Source organism: Sinocyclocheilus rhinocerous, unplaced genomic scaffold (genome assembly GCF_001515625.1).
Source record: "Sinocyclocheilus rhinocerous isolate Xijiao unplaced genomic scaffold, SAMN03320098_v1.1 scaffold475, whole genome shotgun sequence".
Taxonomy (NCBI): domain Eukaryota; kingdom Metazoa; phylum Chordata; class Actinopteri; order Cypriniformes; family Cyprinidae; genus Sinocyclocheilus; species Sinocyclocheilus rhinocerous.
The window spans coordinates 178,849-187,966 of NW_015646677.1; the positions used below are offsets into that span (position 1 = coordinate 178,849).

General features: G+C 36.7%; 1 protein-coding gene across 1 annotated transcript in view; it reads right to left on the minus strand.

The window, feature by feature from the left end:
- The window catches only part of eps8a (EGFR pathway substrate 8a, signaling adaptor), a 43,070-nt gene extending 35,662 nt beyond the window's left edge, over positions 1 to 7,408 (minus strand). The window contains exon 1 of the mRNA XM_016512068.1: positions 7,273 to 7,408. The gene's annotated coding sequence lies outside the window, so the exon portion shown is untranslated. The remainder of the gene's footprint in view (positions 1 to 7,272) is intronic.
- Positions 7,409 to 9,118: the final 1,710 nt, after the last annotated feature.

Here is a 9,118-nt window from a genome sequence, read left to right on the forward strand (position 1 = left end):
TTATTTATATATATATATATATATATATATATATATATATATAAACAAACCTCATTTTTATTTTATTGTTGCTATTTGGCAAATAAACTAAAATAACCAAATAAAAACTAAAACTAAAACAAATAAATGAAAAATAAAACTTTTATAAAATATAACTACACAGGCATAAAAAAGGACAAAAAAATACTAAAACAAAAAATAAAACATTTATAAAATAAAACTACATAGACATTTTTAATAAAAAATTGACAAAAAATACTAAAAACCTAACCATGAACAAAATGAGTGAAAACAGAAAAAAATACATAAAAATAAAACCCAATTTAAAATATTAGCAAAAAATAGTATATTAATGATACTACAATAACACTGGAACGTGAGACGTGAGCATATCTCTGAAGAACACGTCAAACACAGTCATAAGGAAGTTCAGAGTCACTGATAATAGAGGCTTTATGGATAAGCTGATGCTGATAATTCATGAGCAGTCAACTGTCTTATTTCCACATTTACTTCACTATTCACTACAACTCAAAGAAATAAATAAGTAAATAAATAAATGTACAGATCGAACAGGTGCGACGCGCAGCAGAGTAACAGGAGCAGGTGGAACCAGAACCTTCTTGACCTCTGACCTTCAGGAACCCGATCGGGCCGCACCCTCCGCCCGAGGTCACGCCTCGCACACGTCACATGACGCTCTTACAGTGTGTGTCCAGTGACGACACACACAACCTGATCAAACATCAGCTGTGTGACGATTACTAATCAAAAATTAAGTTTTTATATATTTACAGTAGGACATTTACAAAATATCTTCAAGGAACATGATCTTTACTTAATATCCTAATGATTTTTGGCATAAAAGAAAAATCGATCATTTTGACCCGTACAATGTATTTTTGGCTATTGCTACAAATATACCCCAGCGACTTAACACTGCTTTTGTGCTGCAGGGACACATATTAAAAACGGATACTTTTTTAACGTGAACTTGAAAAGTCAATTTTTTCAATATTATTTGTTTATTCACAATACACATTGTTTCAGAGCAGCTTTACAGAAAATCATGATGTTAATGTTTGTAATATCTTCATATCATGTAGTCGCATTTATCAGATTAGAGCTGGATGATAATAAAGATTTTGTGAGGATATAAACAATCAAGCAATTGTTATTTACTAGGGGTGTGAGTCGGCACTGGTTTCACGATTCAATTCGATTACGATTATCAACGGTTCAATTCAATTCGATATCATGATGCATCACGATTATATCAAATTTATTATGTGCATTTTTATTAAATTATATAAGCAGGCTACTTTTTAATAATTAAATAATAATTATTTAATATATTAATAATTAATTAATTATTGTTAAGAATTAAACAAAATATAGCTTTAAAACATACAAGCAAATATAAAGCAATAAAAGGGGGAAAAGACAATTACAAGTGATAAACAAAAAGCATTTTCAGTATCTAAGAGTGCTTTAAGCATACGAAAGTTTACAAACAAAGTTTGGGTTTTTCTTTTTTCCTCAGCATTATTGCTGTTTGATTATTACTGATGAGTTCATAGACAGTGGCAGCTTTAATAGGCTGCATTCACACTAATGCACAGATCTGTTTCCACATATCAGATGTTTTGTCCTGTTCTGAAAACATAACTGACTGTGTTTACATCAGTTTCGTATCATAAAAGTAGATGCAAGTGTATTAACCACAGCCGCGATCGAGCTTCAGGACAAACAAACGTGAAGCGCACGTGAAAGTCGGTCAGTACGTGAGTTTCGTGCATCTAATACGTACTGCATTCCAAACGGCAGAAATTAAAGCATATCTAAAGTAAAAGACTAAAATAGCAGCGAAGCACAAGCAATACGCACGTGTCTCACAGCGCATATTCTGTGCAATGAAGCCAGCCGCGATTCTCTCTAGCGCGCACACGTGCCATATGCGGGAAAAAACCAAGCTCAGATTAAAAAATAGTGGGTGCATTTTTTAATACTCGCGTGACAAGCGCGTATGCGAATGACGTCAATAGGCTATAATCAATTATGGTCTATTACTGTACGTGTGTGTGTGTGTGTGTGTGTGTGTATGTGTGTGTACGTGTGTGCGAGATAATAAAGACAGAAAAGAACACAGAGTTACAGCACTCACTCCTGACCAACATCAGAAGGTCGTTTCACCCTCAACACACTGAACACACGGCTCACATGACGAACTCACACCTCGTTTGCTTTGCTGTCGTTCTGATAAAGAGCAGTGTGATCAGTTAATGAGCGCTAATGCCATGAATCTCATTATCTCATTAGGAAACCTGTTTGTCAAACACGGCCTGCGCTGATATGATTCAGCGTGTGTATCTCGGATACTTTTGCTCTGATTGTCGCTCGCATGCAGGAAGTAAGAGAAGCAGAAGTCATTGTGCTCTGAGGTCGTCACAGGAGCAGCTGTGCTATGAATAGAGGACAATAAAGGACGTTATGACTTTGTAGATAAGGCAGGAGGAAACTCGCTCAATGGAGGCATGTTCGGCTTGTCTGTGCTGATCAGAAACAGACAACAACCAGACAACATTAAAATCACACAGATATCAGAAGAGTTTCGCTCTTATACAGGAGCGTGTCTTCAAACTTCAGGTAAAATCACGTGAGTGAGTTAATGACAGTAAACTGAAGGTTTCTGAACCCTAATGAGACGACGCATAAAAGGCCTGTCGCAATAATCAATATATCGACTTATCGCGCAATATATGTACATGACCTCAATAATTTTTGGTGACGCAATATATCGCCCATTATATTTACTTAAAAATTAATGCCACCACGTTTTGTACATTCCACTTGCGCCTGTGTCTTTTGCAGCTTCTCGTACATAACGTGGTGTAGTCATGAGGTGCTAGTTCACATTTAAAAAATGCTTCTACAAACAAAGTTCCATCTGCAGATCTTGACTTGTTATTTGAAGAAAAAATACATTATCTTTTATTCGGGCTAGTTAAATTAATTTTTAGGCTAGCAAAATCTGAAGAATGCCTGCCCGAAGGGCTACCAGGGATTTTTAAATTTTGCGAGCCCTGCCACGCTTGCTCCGCCTCCGCACTCTTCTGATTGGTCCACTGCTCTGGAACTGACATTGATGAGCGTCGCTGCATGTAAAATTCTTTTAACTTGACACGGCGTCTTAAAAACACGGCGCTCATGTGCAAGACGCTGTAAAAGATGCAAGATGTGAAATATTATAGATATTATACACATTCCTCTAGCGCGCATTTACATAGAAAAACAATGGAAAAGTAGCGCATTGGAATGGAAAACGCATTCTGTGCGAACAGCCCATTATAGAGCAGTTCTGTGTAAGATATAAACATCCACTGATGTTCTCTTTGGCATTGACGGTTCCAAGAAGAACCTTTAACATCCACGGAGTCCTTCCACTGATCAAAATGTACTTTATAGAGAAAAAAATGGTCTTTAGATTATTAAAATGTTATTTACATTAAGAAAAAATGGTTCTGGAATGGATTACTGTAAGGTTCTTTGGAGCCAAAACGGTTGGCAAAACCCCTTTATTTTCAAGAGAGTAGAGTAAAATTAATTCTCCTAACAAAGACTCCAGAGACCGGCACATTTTTCCTCCAGAAACCAGCAGAAATCCTCCAGAGACTCCAGCCTCCACCAAACAAGCTCCGCTGCCATTAGTTCTCAGCGGCACACGTGAATGTGCCAAACACCGAGTAAAGAAAAATCTGAGTGACACCAAACCCATGGGCTCGGTTTCAGTCTGCTGAGATTCTCTCGCAGACACAAAACGCCATAATCACTTCACAACGAGCTGCCAAAGAAACTATTTGAACGCAGCTGACGTCATCACGGCACACAAACAAAAACAAACAAAGAAACGCTGAGGACATCCAGAAATACTCCCACAGAATCACATGGTCCCAGACGCAGCTGCTGTTTTTAACCACTCGCGGTCAGAAGTGTCTTCAGTGCTGCTGTTTCTAACATAATGGAGCAAAAGTCTTTACATAACACTGCAAGATATTCAGTGTTGGTTATAATGCATTACAAGTGGCGCGAGTTATGTAATCAGATTACTTTTGTAAGTAACTACTAAAGTAACACATTACTTTTAAATTTGCAATAAAATATCCGAGTTACTTTTTCAAACGAGTAACGCCAGTTACTTTGTTGCCCATGTATTGAGTGACAGCTCTGGTGTTGCCATGGAGACAGAAATCAGGAGTAAGTGCAGAGGCGTTGTGTGTGAACATGATGTTACTGTAGTTCTACACTAAATGTCAACATGCATTTGGGTCAAAGACGTTAAGATGTCCGCATCAAAAGAAATTTACAAAAGTGATTTTATGTGCATAGAAAGCACATTAAATGTAAGTAAAGTGTCTAACTGTAAGGTTTCAAATAAGTTTTTGTAGAATAAAATGTCAAAATTTGGTTGAAAATTTGGTAATGTTACATTGTCATTCAGTGTAACACAATATTTATGTAAAAATTCAAACAACAAGATTATTCTGACGTGTACATATTAAAATATATAAAAGAATAAGGGAGCATATTAAATTTGATTGTGTTTTAAATGAGTATAGTGGGTCTCTTCTGTAAATCAGAGGAAAATATTATTATTTATATTATATATATATATTATATTAAAAAAATATATTTATTTTTTGCTCAGAAAAACAAAAACAAAATTGCAATTAAATTAAACAGAATTTTTTTTTTTTTTTTGGGGGGGGGGAAAATAACAACAATTTAAATCAGTATTACACTTATTGTTTTTATGCTTAAACCCTTTTTTGTCTTTGAACCATTTACTCATCTCACTTGCACAAAAACAGATTCAGTATTCCTCAAAATGAATAAAAACAAAGGAATGCAAACTCAGAATATGATGCAAACCTGCAATAATTAATTACGTTAAACATCCTTTATGTATTTAATCCCATTTTATTAGCCAGTGTCTTTGCTGCTGACCCTCAATGATCCAATTTAACCATGCTAACAAGAAAAAAATACTTTAGATAAACATAGCATTTGTGTTTCATTTCTTTTCATTGCTGAAGAGTGTTTCTTCTCCTGCGTCCTATTCTTCATGCAATCCAGAATCCGTTTCCTTCAGCCTATTCATTTCACTTTTGGTGTGAAAAGGCTTTTGCATTTGCCAAAAATAGAACTTTTTATATTAAAAACAAACATGCAAGCCCAGCTCGGATTTAAAAAGTAACATAACGCGCTACTTTCCATAAAAAGAAACAATGCAATTAGTTACTTTTTTAGGGAGTAACACAATATTGTAATGCGTTACTTTCCCCGACGCTTAAGATATTAGTGAAGAGCATCTTATCTACCGCAGAGAATCCTGTTAGAAAGCTCACGTTCAGGTTAAAGCTCCACTGTGAAAACTCATCATACTACAGTAACCAGCAGCTCAAAGCTCGAGATCCAGCGAAACCCGGTGTGAACCCTTAAAATACTACAGGACAGTAAGATGTCTCAGCAGCTGAAGATAACTCCACGGCTCAATGAAATTAATGGAAACATTAGCGGTTATGTAACAGGGCTCCATATTTAACCCGTAGCACTGGGACCTGCACCGCTCATAACACCAATTACTGAAACCCACTGGAGAGCGACTCTGTCTTACAGTGCGTCCCTATTAAGGGCCGTTAACCATTTACTTCCCTACACTGAACCACCTCAGATTAGAGCTTCTCAGAATTACAGTCAAGGTTCAGGACGTGCTAAACCATCAACAGCAGTGATGCATTAATGAAGTCTGATCTCTGCAATACTTGCAATTAGAGCATATTTCATTGTATAATGCTCATAATAATATACTTTTTATGGATTATGTGATTGCATGTTGTTCACACAGTGTCATTTTAATTATTAAATGTATTGATTCCCCTAAATTCTTATTTTTTTCTTATTTAAACGTTAAATTATAAGCAATTAGACTATGTATGAAACAAATAATTATGTAAACACTGGTGATGTATAGCTGTCGTCATATCTAGTGAGCTTCAGTATGTGTTCATTTTGGAAAGTCAGGACAAAATATTTCAAAATTGGAAGACTTTGGGAATATAATGACATTGCTGCATTCATTTGTATTAATGTTTGTTGATGTAATGCATGGATTCCCAAACGTTTTTGTCAGCCAAACCCCTTATAATAAAATATTTAGCTGAAATATCTCTGGGGAAGTTAAGATTTCAATAATTTAACAATACATTTGCATGTTTACAGTTCTCTGGTGTCAGTTAATAGTCATTGACATGCAGGTAAACAAATATTTTTATGATTTAATGAATTATTAGCATTCTGTCAACTCACACAAACCCTCTGCCGTTCTTACATTAAGCCCAGTTTGCGAAACCCTGATGTAATGTAATGTTTAATGTATTTTATGATGTTAGAATATATTTTCTGTGTCTTTGCTTTTTTTTTTTTTACCTTGACATTTACATTTAGTCATTTAGCTGACGCTTTAGCGACTTACAAATGACTTATGCACTTTTATTTCAATATGGTACATTTAATGGTAACTTTAAAACAAGTTAGATAAAAAAGTAGGCCTAATCTAAAAAAAAAAAGTAGTCATAATACATTACCTAAAATGAGTAACCTAGATTACGTTACTAACTACAGTTTTCATCATGTAATCATAAAGAACTACAATTTACCCAGCACTGTGTATTAATAACATCTGAATGAAGCGGTGATATAAACAGCTGCAGTGAAGTCTGATTTCATCACTAATATAAACGTAAATACAATGATGTTATAATACAATCTGACGCATAGACTGGCAGTGATATATCAGTGAAGTCTGATCTTAGCAGAGATATAAACACAACTGCAGTGCTGTAATGATAGCATCTGATCTCAGTGATATATCAGCGAAGTCTGATCTTAGCAGCGATGTAAACACAATTGTAATGATGTAAGTAATAATAAGATCTGATCACTAATGTAACGCGTCAGTGAAGTCTGATCGCGTGCGCGTGACCGGCTCTGCCATGGCAACCGGGACAGTATTTACCGCGCAGCCGTTAAACCAGCGAACGGAACGGAACCGTGATCAACACACAAAATAAACACAATAATACACACTAGCTACAACACACCGCGAACGAGCTGCTGTTTGTGTTTACAAAGAGTACATTTAAAAACACCGCGATCTACAACATACAAGTGTGTGTGTGTGTGTGTGTGTGTGGTGTGTAAACACACACTCACCTGTTTCTGTGTTTCTTCCCGCTTTTACCGCATGGCCGAAGCACAAACACGCACGGCTCGGCAGGTGACGGTGGCTGTCAGTGAGTTTCTCGGTTAAATGACTAAATGAAGAGCCGCTGGCGTGAGTTTGACTCGCGCTCCGCCTCAGCTACCCCCGCGCGCGACCCGACAGCGCCTCCACGCGCACGCGCACGTCATCACACCTGAGCGCGCAGGTGAACGTGCCATTCAAATTACCGTTTTTTACGATTGTTTACACACTAAAATAAAAATTTCCACACAATTTGCAAAATTCTACTCCAATGAGCAAAACACCTCCACAGATTTGCACAACATTACACACAATGTCTGCTTCACCCTTTTTGCAAAACATTACACACAGTGATTTGTAAAACTCTACACACATTTTCACACCTTAGACACAGATAAGGATTGTGAGGTTACTTCCTTGTCATTACAAAGCCCCGGATTGCCAATGACCACACTAATGAACGAATTGGATAATCACATCCACCAGGTGTGGAAGCACACATGTGCTAATTTGAAAACGCAGCACTCAGGTGTGCTATAAAAGGCAGCAGGTGAGTTCACCTGTCTTCAACAAAAATGGAAGGAGCTAAAAGAAGAAGAAGAAGAGTGAGAATGAGAGGGGGAGCTCAAAGAGGAGATGAAGGAGGAAGAGGAGAAGGAGGTAGAGGAGGAGGCCCAGGTAGAGGAAGAGGAGAAGAAGGAGATAGAGGAAGAGGCCTAGGTAGAGGAAGAGGTAGAGAAGGACTTGAAGAGTTGATAGAACCTGAATGAAGTGTGTCATTTTGCAAACAATCTAGGAATTATGCACATTGAGTGTGGTGTTTGGATAATTGTGCTTATTGTGAAAAAAAGAACCCGGTTTTCAAAATTGCGTGTAAACAATTGAAAAAAACTGTAATGACAGATCTCTCTCTCTCTCTATCTATCCATCTATCTCCATCTCTCTGTCTATCTGTCTTATCTATCTATCTCTGTTATTATAATAATATCTATATGTGACCCTGGAGCACAAAACCAGTCATAAGGTTAAATTTTTTTTAAATTGAGATTTATACATCATCTGAAAGCTGAATATATACTATTATGCATATTACTAATCAAAAATTAAGTTTTTATATATTTACTGAAGGAAATTTACCACAAAATATCTTCATGGAACATGATCTTTACTTAATAACAATAAATAAACACACCATTCTCAACATCCACATCACCAGCTGGAAAAATGAAACCATATTCATTTCAAACACTGTCTGATGATGAAGGCGATTTATTATTAATAGCTCAAACAGAGCAGAACAAAAGATCTTTTGGGATCTGTTTGAGTCTGGGTGTGACGGTGAACTAGTCCTGCTTTAATCTCGATGAAAGCTGTCCTTCTCTGACGATTTTGTTCTGTGCTAATATTTATTGGAAAATGGTGAGCTCTGCCTTAATGTAAATTATTAATAAAAGATCAGCTCAATTCAAAGGAAAAGGGGAGCATATCGTGTGTGTGTGTGTATGTGTGAGTGTGTGTAACTGGTATTCCCTACATTAGGGAATGTCCCCACAAAGACAGTAATTTTGGCTTTGGGGACATTGTTGGTCCCCATAAGGAAAAAAGCTTATAAATCAAGAATTTTGAGAATCTGAAACAGCAGAAAGTTTCCTGTGAGGGGTAGATTTAGGTAAGGGGATAGAAAACACTGTTTTTACAGTAGAGAAACCATTACACCTATGTGAACCCATAACACATGGAAACCAGTGTGTGTGTGTGTGTGAGTGTGTGAGTGTGTGTGTGTGTGTGTGCGTGCGTGCGTGTGTGTGTGTGTGT